General features: G+C 36.3%; 1 protein-coding gene across 1 annotated transcript in view; it reads left to right on the top strand.

Annotated features, from left to right (window-relative positions):
* Tbcd (tubulin folding cofactor D) overlaps positions 1 to 14,168 on the top strand; it is a 122,315-nt gene that overhangs the window by 64,697 nt on the left and 43,450 nt on the right. The window lies entirely within an intron of this gene.

The following is a 14,168-nucleotide window of genomic DNA, read 5'->3' as shown; positions in this document are numbered from 1 at the left end:
CATCACTCATCCTCACCTTCACAATTAGCCAAATGTGACTGAAAGGAAAATATAAAAAAACAAATCAATCATTACATTCTCTCTCTCTCTCTCTCTCTCTCTTCTCTCTCTCTCTCTCTCTCTCTCTCTCTCTCTCTCTCTCTCTCTCTCTCTCTCTCTCTCTCTCTCTCTCTCTCTCTCTCTCTCTCTCTCTCTCTCTCTCTCTCTCTCTCTCTCTCTCTCTCTCTCTCTCTCTCTCTCTCTCTCTCTCTCTCTCTCTCTCTCTCTCTCTCTCTCTCTCTCTCTTCTCTCTCTCTCTCTCTCTCCTCTCTCTCTCTCTCTCTCTCTCTCTCTCTCTCTCTCTCTCTCTCTCTCTCTCTCTCTCTCTCTCTCTCTCTCTCTCTCTCTCTCTCTCTCTCTCTCTCTCTCTCTCTCTCTCTCTCTCTCTCTCTCTCTCTCTCTCTCTCTCTCTCTCTCTCTCTCTCTCTCTCTCTCTCTCTCTTCTCTCTCTCTCTCTCTCTCTCTCTCTCTCTCTCTCTCTCTCTCTCTTTTTCTTTCTTTCTTTCTTTCTTTTGTTACAATGCATAGCCCCTCTACTTCTACTTTGGCCATAAATCGAGGGAGCTTATTGAGATCTGCCTTTTTGTTATCAAAACCAATGTGAAAGTTTGACTTCAGATTTCAATGTCTCAACAATGGTCTTGTTTATCTTTTCTGCAACTACTGGCTGCAGACTATAAAGGCTGTATTTGTTAAACATGACAATTGAGGGCTGTTGTATTACATTTTTACACATGGAGTGAAGGAAGAAAAAGATAATTATCTTCTTTTCTCTTCATTTTTTTTTTGTTTTTACATAAGTATTTTTCCAAGTTTTTCATTTTTATTGTAATTAGCAGTATAATTCACAAAAGCAATATAAAAAATACAATAACATGCCATTCATTTCCACACACTCTGTGTGTTCTGTAAGTAAAATCTTTATTTTAATTACAAAATAATTAAGAAAAGGGTCACGATAGGACGAACGGTTTGTGGCATTGAACTCCTGACCAAAAAACAATTGGAAATGATATGCCACATGCCTATGGTTCCATTTAAGAAACCTAAGTTGCGTTCAAGATGGCGGATTCCAAGATGGCGCCCGGGGTTGTCACATGTGTCCTTGGGTTTGCCCCTCCCCCCAAACATCATATGTAGCCAAAGTGGACCTCCAACACACCAGTCTTTCCTATGACAATGCTGTCACCTGACTTTTGGTCCACCCTGTAGAATAGCTACAGAGTTTTCACAAAGTGGGTGTATCCTCCCTTTATTTTCAACACCACGATAGTTATGGTTGAATGCTTGATATGGACGTATACCTGATGGTTTAAGAGTCCAGAAAATTGGTATGGAGACTGTCATTTTAATAACACAACTGAATTCTACATGATGTTCTGGCAGATGTTTTACAGAGATTAATATGGGATCACGTACGTGAAGGCATCTTTCACAGCTACTCGGAACTCTTGTGTTGTATGATAGTAGTTATTTTAGACTCTGTCATCGATGAACCCCCCGAGATGAGGTCAGAACTTCTAGGAATTTAGGTTAACCTCTCAAATTCAAATTCAAATTCTTTATTTACGTGGGCGAGGTTCAGCCTGAGGCTGTTCTGCCACCTAACCCGTGTCATCGATTACATTTAAATTTACATTTCTTATACATACGTTATTACAGTATTAATACAGTGTGCACTAAACTGTATGATTTAGTTACAAAATCTATTGATAAAATAATAGTAATAATTGTATGAATAAAATGATACAAAAATTGTGAAAAGACAACTACATAAAAATAAAATAAAATGAATGAAAAAAAGTGAAAATAATAACATGTAGACAAAATACATAACATAAACATACAAGTTACATCATAGAATTGGAACACAATCTCTGCTCTGCCAAAAGAAAATTCTTGACTTCATTTCGGAAAGATTCTATTTTAGATATGCTCGACATGGTCTTAGGTAGGGCACTCCATATTTTTGCAGCAAAATATGAAAACGACAACTGATATGCCTGTGTGTTGCAGAGTGGAAGGTTAAATTTGAAATTATTTCTTGTATGGTGGCTGTGAATACTGGTGCGAGGGATCAACATGTCTGCCAGATACGACGGCTTGCCAGATGTAATAATTTTATGTATAAGGCAATATGTATGCAGTAGCCGCCTACGGTACATATTGAGGATATTATTATTATTTATGGAAGGTAAAATATGTTCACGTCTCTTGTGCCTGTATTCCCGTTCACGCCGGCACATTTTCAAGCTCGCGCTTTACAAACTTGCTGCGAAGTACAAAAAAAAATCGTAACGAAAGAACTAATTGTCGCATACAGATGAAATTTGTTTTGTTTTCTTTCTTAAGGACAAGTCTTTTAGCAGAGGTAAAATGTATACATTGTGCCTCCCAATAATTAGTGTTGAACGAATTTTTTAAAAAAAGTTGGCATACGGCATGTCCTTGTACCCCTTCAATATACCAAAATGAATGAAAAGAATGTAGGATGTAGTTAGTGATGGTGATGGTACATTCCTATAACCATGCAAAGTTTCGTTGAAACCAGATTGATATTTCTTGGGTAAAGAAATAATAATCTTATATAAAGCAGCAGTGTTGCCAGCTTCAGGACAATGTCCGGAATTTCGCTTCTAAAATGACATAAGACCACTCTATGAGGATATGTAATGTACTACGTGCCGCAACTTTAAAAAAAACTGAAATTTCACGGTTTCAAAAATTTCGAACTTTGGGCCCTTGTCCTAGCTTCCCCCTGTGGACCCTTAATTTTCGGATGCTACTTAAAATATTTATTTTACTCATTCTTACATTTAGCATTTAAATTGTTCAAAAACATGCAGTAGTTTAGCAGTTATAGCTTTTTATCTTGTACAGGGAGGTTATTTCAGTCGTTCACCGCCAGAGTGACGGCCGTTCCGCGGACTCTTCATACAACAGGTCCCGGCAAATTGCGTTCAGGAAGTCCGTAACAGAAACCGCTTGTTTTGTAATGTTTCCACTTTTCACAATTACAGTTACAATTACAATTGAAATAAGCACGTACCTTGTCGCACGGATGCAGGAAAAGGTGTCCTCCCAAATACAAATATTTCTGGCACCTTATTTCTGACATCTAATCTTAGATTAGTCATCGCTACTTTATTCTCAGTTGTCGCGACAGCGCCTGCAGCTTATCGGGGGTTGGGTGAGTTGTCAGCCGCGAGAGGGGGCTTCATACTGCACGTGTCGGCAGTGATGCCAACCGTAGGGACATGTCCCTACGCATAGGGACTTTTCACTAAATTTCGCCCGCGTAGGAACGTAGGGACAGATTTTGCCAATTGAGGGAAAACGTAGGTACTTTTTTCAATCTTGGTAAATTACATTTTATGAATTAGTTTATCTGGATACTTTAGCGAGGAGGAGAAAAAAGAACTAACTAACAGATCTCCATCAGAATTTTGGAACATGTTATCGGTTACCAAAAACTTTCAAGGCAAGTTCCTTTTTGAAAACATTTCCACTCTCGCGAAAATAGTGCTAACATTGCCGCATTCTAACGCGGAAACGGAAAGAATATTTTCAATGTTAAGTGATACAAAAACAAAAAAGGGAAATAAAATGGGACCAAAATTGTTAAAGAATGCAGGAAATACAGCATCACCAACCAACATCTATCTCTTCACAGCAGCAGCATGTATGACTTCAAATAACATAATCAACAGTAAACGACTCAACGTTATTCATTAGGGGTGTGCTGGATTCTTTACTTTAAAAAGTCGTTAATTCTCAACGTTTTCTGCCTTGTAAGTTTCTGGAACTTATCGAAAGTTGTAAGTTTTTATTCTAGAAATGCAAAAACAATCACTTAAAGTGAAAATGACTTGTAAAATTCGAGATTTCCAGTGCTTCGGGAAATTTCGAACATTTCCCGTCCAGAAAATTTTCCGACTTGGTCGGGAAATTGCAAATTTTTCAGTCCCGAATGTCGGGATTTAAAAAAATTACCGTCCCGATCCCGTCCCGACCCAAAAAATTCTGTCCAGCACACCCCTATTATTCATTAAGGCAAGAATTTACAATACCGGACCCTTCTGTAATTTCTATGCTACGTCTTATACTCACGAAATAATTATTCGTGATTATTTATCTCAAGTTAACATGTTGGGGTGAGGGGGAAAAAATGTTCATTAACGTGTAGAAGTTGTAAAATAAGCTTTTCAATTCTCGCAATGATTCTCCGTATACAAGTATGGTAGCCATATTTGTTGATATGAACAAATTAAAATTAGTTACGCTGTCTACAGCGTTGCCACACTGTTGATTTCATACTTGGAGAGCATGGATCGTGTAAGAATGGCGGAAGAGAACAGTAAAAAAGTTATTTTCTTGTAGTTTACGGTTATTACAAGCATAAGAAAACAGTTTTTCTTTGTGACGTTTCAGGAGAACACACGCTCCTTTCATCAGACATTTATTTTCATTTTGACTAAAGATACAGTTATAACAATGGTTAGTAATTTTTAAACAAAAAGAATCCGTTATATAATGGACGTTGTCAATGTTACATTGTTGTAATATAGCAACTTAACTGTGAAAAAAAAGCAGTCTGTTGTATTTTTATTTGAGATTTTTTAAATTATGAATCCCAAATATCATCAGGTAATTCAAATTCATCATTGTTTTCACACAGTCTCTTGATGTTTTCTGTTACATTAAATTTCAAAGATGGTGGCTTACTCCATTTGTGAAAAAGAAAACTCCATACTGGATCTACATTACCATTTTCATTATTTAATTTATTCCAGTGTTCTTCTGCAATGAACGAAGCTTCCCAGACATTCAACTCTGTGTTTCCCGTTAATCTTTTTAAAACCCTTCTCTTTTTAATCAAATGTTTCTCTTCGATGATATGAGTTGACAAACCTGTTCTTGGGTTTAGATTTATAATGTCCAAATCGTGTTCGTGCCATCTTATTGCCATTTTCCTTGCTGTTTGTCCCACATAATCCTTTGAACATGAACAACTTATATTATATATTCCTGTGGTTTCCGCATCTGGTAGAGAGTTTCTCATTTTGAATTCATTAAATGTACATTCCAAACTTCTTGGTGATTTAAAAACAATTTTGAAATCAAAACTTCTGAAAATTTTTGCAATTTTATGTGAGAATCCCTTGTGGAATGGAATGCACACAAATTTCTTTTCAACAGATTTTTCATCTTTGTCTGTATTTCTCTTTTCCTTTAGTTTTCTTGCTACTTGTTTTTTGATTTGGTTTATTCTGTTAGTGTGAAAGCCATTTTCTTTTGCTATATTAAAAAGCCTTTCTTCTTCATTTTTGATATCCTCATTATTAGAACATAGTCTTTGTGCTCTCAGGAAAAAAATTTAAAAATATGTTATCCATTGTTATACGCGAATGTTCTGAATTGGCATGGATGTATTTTTCACCCGCTAATTTTTTTCTATGGACTGATGTTTGAATTGTTGAGTCAGTTGTCTTAATTTGCAGATCAAGGAAAGAAATTACATTGTTATTCATGGGTTCACAAGTGAATTTTATGCGACGATGTGATTCATTTAACAATTTAAATACGTCCATGATGGTGTTATCATTTTTAGCAATAATTAGCACATCATCTACATATCTGATGTAGAGTTTGATATCCGCACCTATTGCATTAACAATTGGAGATTCTATGTAATGAAGGAAAATGCTGGAGATGATTCCGGATACTGGGTTTCCCATTGATAGACCATTACTTTGCTGATAGATTTTGCCATCAAATATAAAGTAATTGTAATTTGCACATACAGTAAACCATCGAACCATTTCCCATGATTCTACTGGGTTAACCTTCATCTCAATAAGCCATCTGTGTAATGCATCTGTGGCACCTTCTATTGGGACACTTGGATATAAATTTTCAACATCAAAACTTGCAATACGATACTCATTATTCCAAACAATATTTTTTAGTTTCGGTTTCACTTCATATGCATTTTTAACACTGAATGGTGTTTGTTGTTTAATTATAGCAAGTCTTTCAACTAAATATTTGGATAGTTTGTATGCAGGATGTGTGAAAGTTGCAATGATGGGTCGTATTGGAGTTCCTGGTTTGTGCGTTTTTGGTAGTCCAAAGGCAATCGGCAGGGTTGAATTTTTGACAATGAGTTTTTTCTTCATTTCCCTTGGTATCGTGATACTGCTTTCAATTACTTTCTTTACCTCATTTATTATTTTATTTATAGGGTTTCGAGAGGTTTCTGTGAAATTGTTTACTTTGAAACATTCTTCCATTTTTTCTTTATAGTCCTTAATTCGGATAAGGACAGGTTTATTTTCCTTGTCTGATTTTATTAAGAAAATGTTGTTTTCTTTCAACCAGATCTTGAAGCCATGAACTTTTTTCCCCAACCTTATATGCTCTTTCTCCCGTTCTGTGTATTTTGGACCTCTGTTATTTCTTCTGTTGTATTCAAAACTTAACCGTTCATCAAGAGCATCATGTGTGAGACTTCGTAATTTTCTCTTTTCCTCCTCATCATCTAAGAAATTCAGTGCTTTTTCTATTGAAATCACAAAATCTTCTTTGTGTATATAAGCATTACCAACTGCAAATTTCATTCCGAATTGAAAAATTTGTATATACTCATCAGGCACCTCAATATCCGTAAGATTTATAAATAATCTGTTGTCAATGTTCTTAGTTTCTATTTTACCAGTGACATTAACTGCTTCTCTTCTTTCATTGTTGTTGTGTGTAACTTGTTCTTCTTGAACATTCGCGTATAACAATGGATAACATATTTTTAAATTTTTTCCTGAGAGCACAAAGACTATGTTCTAATAATGAGGATATCAAAAATGAAGAAGAAAGGCTTTTTAATATAGCAAAAGAAAATGGCTTTCACACTAACAGAATAAACCAAATCAAAAAACAAGTAGCAAGAAAACTAAAGGAAAAGAGAAATACAGACAAAGATGAAAAATCTGTTGAAAAGAAATTTGTGTGCATTCCATTCCACAAGGGATTCTCACATAAAATTGCAAAAATTTTCAGAAGTTTTGATTTCAAAATTGTTTTTAAATCACCAAGAAGTTTGGAATGTACATTTAATGAATTCAAAATGAGAAACTCTCTACCAGATGCGGAAACCATAGGAATATATAATATAAGTTGTTCATGTTCAAAGGATTATGTGGGACAAACAGCAAGGAAAATGGCAATAAGATGGCACGAACACGATTTGGACATTATAAATCTAAACCCAAGAACAGGTTTGTCAACTCATATCATCGAAGAGAAACATTTGATTAAAAAGAGAAGGGTTTTAAAAAGATTAACGGGAAACACAGAGTTGAATGTCTGGGAAGCTTCGTTCATTGCAGAAGAACACTGGAATAAATTAAATAATGAAAATGGTAATGTAGATCCAGTATGGAGTTTTCTTTTTCACAAATGGAGTAAGCCACCATCTTTGAAATTTAATGTAACAGAAAACATCAAGAGACTGTGTGAAAACAATGATGAATTTGAATTACCTGATGATATTTGGGATTCATAATTTAAAAAATCTCAAATAAAAATACAACAGACTGCTTTTTTTCACAGTTAAGTTGCTATATTACAACAATGTAACATTGACAACGTCCATTATATAACGGATTCTTTTTGTTTAAAAATTACTAACCATTGTTATAACTGTATCTTTAGTCAAAATGAAAATAAATGTCTGATGAAAGGAGCGTGTGTTCTCCTGAAACGTCACAAAGAAAAACTGTTTTCTTATGCTTGTAATAACCGTAAACTACAAGAAAATAATTCTATAATGCAAGCAATGCGTACATACAAGAAAAACTAGTAAAAAAGTTGTTAATGTTGTACAGATTGTTAGGTGGAGTGTGCAGGAGGATGGCTGTGGGCTAATTAATAAACTTATGGATTTCAGTATATTGCCCAAAGAACGTGCTTACATGTGACAGCGACAATCACGATGTAGAAGAACTGATTTGATTACAGGTAAATTTGGCAACAGTACATCAATCATAAAATTGCATGATACGAAAATGGCGTCTTCGATGATGAACGTTTGCCGTTAAAGTGCTACGAAAATAATATTTTTTATCGGTTCGTAATCACAATTACCGCAAAACCATTCAGGAATAGCCCCACTGACCATTCTCGGTAAGTTTAGGTTAAGTTAGGTTAGGCAAACATAGTTGAAATTTGGGCTCGAAAAAAACATGCACGGGTAGCCCAACAAACCATTGACGGATAGCCCCACGAACCATTCAGGTACGGTTAGGTTAGGTTAGGATAGGCAAACATAGTTAAAATTTGGGGTCGTAGTAATATCAGGAATGTATATTTCGTTTTTTAAGTATTGGAAACACAAAATCTTCCGGTAAATAATAAGCAATCGTGCCGATCGCGGACCACTCAATGTCACTTATTTTGCAATTTCTACACGTGACCCCCCAAATTTTAACTTCAAATTCGTGATTAGGAGGCCTCAATTAGTGAGTATGCGAAATATTACAAAAAATCGGGGAGAGGTCCTGTATTGTAAATTCGCTCCTTCATTAATTGTGGAAGCACCGAGCAGAAAGATTTGGTAAGTAAATGTGTATATTTTATCTTCTGTTTGCATGCTCATGAGGTGTTTTTTTTTTAGTCACTTTACTTGGCGTAGGGACATTTGGTCAGTTGTAGGGACATTTTGACTACGTCTGTAGGGACATTGCCGAAAAATGGTTAGCAACACTGTCGGCTACCAGACGTAGTGGGTCTAAGCTCATGTTCACTTCTGTTTGCCTTTATCAGTACGCGTGTTGCTAGTTGGTGTGCTAGTGCTTCATTGTGTGTTAATTGTTATTCATTCATTAGTTATTCCGCTAAACAAATATAGTCTTGAACAAATAGTTTTTATGTACGATAATTACTTGAAAACGAACTCTTGCAGAAAAGTGATCAGGCAATTACGAGAGACAGGATCTCTTGAACCTAAGAAACGTGTTGTATTGCTGTTGAAGGAGGTCATTTTCAACATCTCTCGTAACACAGGAGGTTAGTGATCATCATTATTATTACTTTTAAATATCATTTTACGCTTTCGGTTTGCTTTATGCGCCGGGATGCTGTCTTCCCTTTCTGTCAACTGAGGATAAAGCAGCGATGTCTAATCTAAGATTAGATGTCAGAAATAAGGTGCCGGAAATATTTGTATTTGGGAGGACACCTTTTCCTGCATCCGTGCGACAAGGTACGTGCTTATTTCAATTGTAATTGTAACTGTAATTGTGAAAAGTGGAAACATTACAAAACAAGCGGTTTCTGTTACGGACTTCCTGAACGCAATTTGCCGGGACCTGTTGCATGAAGAGTCCGTGGAACGGCCGTCACGCTGGGGGTGAACGACTGAAATAACCTCCCTGTAGTAACAAAGGGAGAACAAAGGTTTTTTCAATAATAGTAACAATGGATGTATTGTTTTGTAATTACAGTATATAATACTTTTATACATAAGCAAATTAACAAAAAAGACAGTACTGAAATACAGTGTATAGTTTTCAAGAAATTTAGCTTTACTCGCTGCCGTGTGCTAGCACGTGATTGGGACAAATTTCGACAATTAGGCCTTTGCCCCCTCGTCCCCCCATAATCCTTTATTTTCGAACATTGCTTAAAATGTTGCTTTTAACTTATTCTTGCTTGTAGAATTTATTTTTTTCAAAAAGATGCAGTAGTTTACAAGTTATAGCCACTTTTAGAAATATATCCCATAATAATATGGAGGTAAAAAGCATAACAGAAGGAAAGGAAACAAAAGAACTTTTTCAAACTTAGCTTGTTAAGTAACAAGTAAGTAGTAACAATGGATGTATTGTTTTGTAATTCGAGTATGTCATACCTTCATATGTATACTAAAAATCAAAAGAAACAACTGAAATACCGTGTGTAGTTTTTGAGAAATTGCATGCTAATTCAGGGTGGCGACAGACCTGGAAAACCTGGAAAACCGGGAAAAGTCAGGGAATTTGAGGTGTCAAAAAAAGTCAGGGAAATGTCAGGGAATTTCGTCTTCATTGACTTTTTTTATTTTTTTTATTTAAAGATATGTTATGGAACTCTGCACGGGAAGAGAAAATTGTTATAACTTGGGCACTATGGGAGCAATCTACTTCGGATAAGTTTTGTTTTGCAGCTAGAACATCATAGCAAGCAACCGTGCACAATTCAGAATGCCGGACCGAGGAAGGGGGTTTGGGGGGCGCGACCCCCGAATTTCAATAGAAAAAACAAAAATCTGAAGTTTGCCCCTACTTCCCCCGCTATTTTGGGCAGAGGGCGCGAACTTTATTATTATTTTCAAAGAATGGACATTTCTCAAGAGAACGTAACATGTTTCATGTTCTTGGGTGCCATACAAGTTGAATAATAAACCAAAATGTGATTTTTTTTTATGAAAAATATGTAATTTACATTTTTGGAGGTAAATTGTTATAACTCGGGCACTATGGGAGCAATCTACTTCAGATAAGTTTTGTTTTTCAGATAGAACATCACAGCATACAACCGTGTACAATTCAGAACGCCTGACCGAGGAAGGGGGTTTGGGGGAGACCGACCCCGAATTTCAATGAAAAAAACATAAAAATCTGAAGTTTGCCCCTCTTCTCCCGCTATTTTGGGGATAAAGCGCAAACCTTACTATTCTCTTCAAAGCATGGACGTTTCCAAAGAGAATGAAACATGTTTCATGTTCTTGGGTGCCATAAGCCAAAATGCGAAACACTGTTTTTTACTAAAAATAGGTAATTTGCATATTGCTCAGAAAATTGTTATAACTCTGGCACTATGGGAGCAATCTACTTTGGATAAGTTTTGTTTTGCAGCTAAAACATCATAGCATGCAACCGTGTACAATTCAGAACGCCGAACTGAGGAAGGGGTAGGTTTGGGGGTCGTGACCCCAAATTTTAATGAAAAACTATAAAAATCTGGAGTTTGCCCCCTCTTCTCCCGCTATTTGGGACGAAGGCGCGAAGTTTAGTATTCGTTGCAAAGAATGGACATTTCTCAAGAGAGTGAAACATGTTTCATGTTCTTGGGTGCTATACAAGTTGAATAATAAGCCAAAATGTGATTATTATTTTTTTATGAAAAATATGTAATTTGCATTTTTGGATGAAAATTGTTATAACTCGGGCACCATGGGAGCAATTTACTTCGGATAAGTTTTGTTTTACAGATAAAACATCAAAGCATGCAACCGTGTACAATTCAGATCGCCGAACGGAGGAAGGGGGGTTTGAGTGCGCGACCACCGAATTTCAATGAAAAAAAAACATAAAAATCTGAAGTATGTCCCCTCTTCTCCCGCTATTTTAGGGAAAAGCCACAAATCTTAGTATTCTCTTCAAAGCATGGACGTTTCCAAAGAGAATGAAACATGTTTCATGTTCTTGGGTGCCATAAGCCAAAATGCGAAACACTGTTTTTTACTAAAAATAGGTAATTTGCATATTGCTCAGAAAATTGTTATAACTCTGGCACTATGGGAGCAATCTACTTTGGATAAGTTTTGTTTTGCAGCTAAAACATCATAGCATGCAACCGTGTACAATTCAGAACGCCGAACTGAGGAAGGGGTAGGTTTGGGGGTCGTGACCCCAAATTTTAATGAAAAACTATAAAAATCTGGAGTTTGCCCCCTCTTCTCCCGCTATTTGGGACGAAGGCGCGAAGTTTAGTATTCGTTGCAAAGAATGGACATTTCTCAAGAGAGTGAAACATGTTTCATGTTCTTGGGTGCTATACAAGTTGAATAATAAGCCAAAATGTGATTATTATTTTTTTATGAAAAATATGTAATTTGCATTTTTGGATGAAAATTGTTATAACTCGGGCACCATGGGAGCAATTTACTTCGGATAAGTTTTGTTTTACAGATAAAACATCAAAGCATGCAACCGTGTACAATTCAGATCGCCGAACGGAGGAAGGGGGGTTTGAGTGCGCGACCACCGAATTTCAATGAAAAAAAAACATAAAAATCTGAAGTATGTCCCCTCTTCTCCCGCTATTTTAGGGAAAAGCCACAAATCTTAGTATTCTCTTCAAAGCATGGACGTTTCCAAAGAGAATGAAACATGTTTCATGTTCTTGGGTGCCATAAGCCAAAATGCGAAACACTGTTTTTTACTAAAAATAGGTAATTTGCATATTGCTCAGAAAATTGTTATAACTCTGGCACTATGGGAGCAATCTACTTTGGATAAGTTTTGTTTTGCAGCTAAAACATCATAGCATGCAACCGTGTACAATTCAGAACGCCGAACTGAGGAAGGGGTAGGTTTGGGGGTCGTGACCCCAAATTTTAATGAAAAACTATAAAAATCTGGAGTTTGCCCCCTCTTCTCCCGCTATTTGGGACGAAGGCGCGAAGTTTAGTATTCGTTGCAAAGAATGGACATTTCTCAAGAGAGTGAAACATGTTTCATGTTCTTGGGTGCTATACAAGTTGAATAATAAGCCAAAATGTGATTATTATTTTTTTATGAAAAATATGTAATTTGCATTTTTGGATGAAAATTGTTATAACTCGGGCACCATGGGAGCAATTTACTTCGGATAAGTTTTGTTTTACAGATAAAACATCAAAGCATGCAACCGTGTACAATTCAGATCGCCGAACGGAGGAAGGGGGGTTTGAGTGCGCGACCACCGAATTTCAATGAAAAAAAAAACATAAAAATCTGAAGTATGTCCCCTCTTCTCCCGCTATTTTAGGGAAAAGCCACAAATCTTAGTATTCTCTTCAAAGAATGGACGTTTCCAAAGAGATGGATACATATTTCATGTTCCTGGGTTTTTTACAAATTGAATAATGAGCCAAAATGTGAAACTCAGTTCGGAAATGTGGCATGGATATGTTGTGGCGAGGGGGGAGAAGGGGGAGATTGGCCATCAATATGAATTTCTCAGGCTTGCTCCACACCTGTGTCAGAGTTTCCACCCAAACATAAGAGTATGAACGTCCAAAAAGCACATTTATTTCGTAATCAGCACCATTATACCATATGGTATCATCAGGCCAGTACGACCTTACTCTGATGATACCATATGCTATCATTGAGGGAGTAAAGGTTAAGCCTCTAAATATTACGTGGTAAATGCATTGAATTATCATTTTTTCTTGTCCATATGGGAGTTGTAAGGGGACTTGTCACGTAGTAAGGCATTTTGTTGGGCAAACTAAAGGAACATGGAAACAAATAGGTTCCATTGATACATACGGTTTTTGTTGAATATCGCCACCTGACAAAGTATCTCACTACAACTTGCGACAGAAATTGCATGGACTGCAAATATGCTGCTGGAATTTTATTACTCTTCTGGCTCACTTCACCTTATTTAATGTAGCAGTGCTTACGAAGGTCTTCTTTCATCATCCTGACGTATTACTGGTTTCGCACAAGTTAACATACGTTTACAGTGACATTGCACTATTCTTAGATATCAAGAAGAATTCAACCAAACGGGATATATATTGAATACTATCACGAAAAAGTTAAACATAAACTGCATTGGTGAACGTTATAAAAATTGGCAACTGCATGCTCCCAACCTCAAATTTACTGTAACACTAGTATTGCATTGAAATTAACGCCACTCTCTGTCCTGTCTGTTGAAACTCGTGAAAGATGGTCATTAATCTCTCACAGGGTAAGGTTAATGTCCAATATTATGAAACAAAATACTAATAATAAAAATACGTAAATATTTTAATATCATATTTACTCGATTCATTCAGTCATAAAAGCAAATCACTTTCTTCAAGGATTGACTTTTCTCTGCCAGCCCTGCTAAATTTTCACTTTCCATCTACTGATTTATTTGAGGGGTGGCCAGAAAGTAATTTCCAATTAGTAGGGACATTGATTTTTCGCAAACGCCAAAACCGTGAAAAATGGTAATTGCTGTGAAGTTATGTTTAGGAATGTGCAGTGATGTCTGGACACATTTTTCGCCCATTCGAAATATCGAAATAATGCGAATTTGGCATAAAATGCGAATTGTTGGCATTTTTAACGATTTTTTTTAAAGAAATGTCCTAAAAAAATGAAAAA

This window comes from Lepisma saccharinum, assembly GCF_977018435.1.
Source record: "Lepisma saccharinum chromosome 15 unlocalized genomic scaffold, izLepSacc3.1 SUPER_15_unloc_1, whole genome shotgun sequence".
Classification (NCBI taxonomy): domain Eukaryota; kingdom Metazoa; phylum Arthropoda; class Insecta; order Zygentoma; family Lepismatidae; genus Lepisma; species Lepisma saccharinum.
Note: the sequence above shows the minus strand (reverse complement) of the source record. Positions and strands in the feature narration are given on the sequence as shown.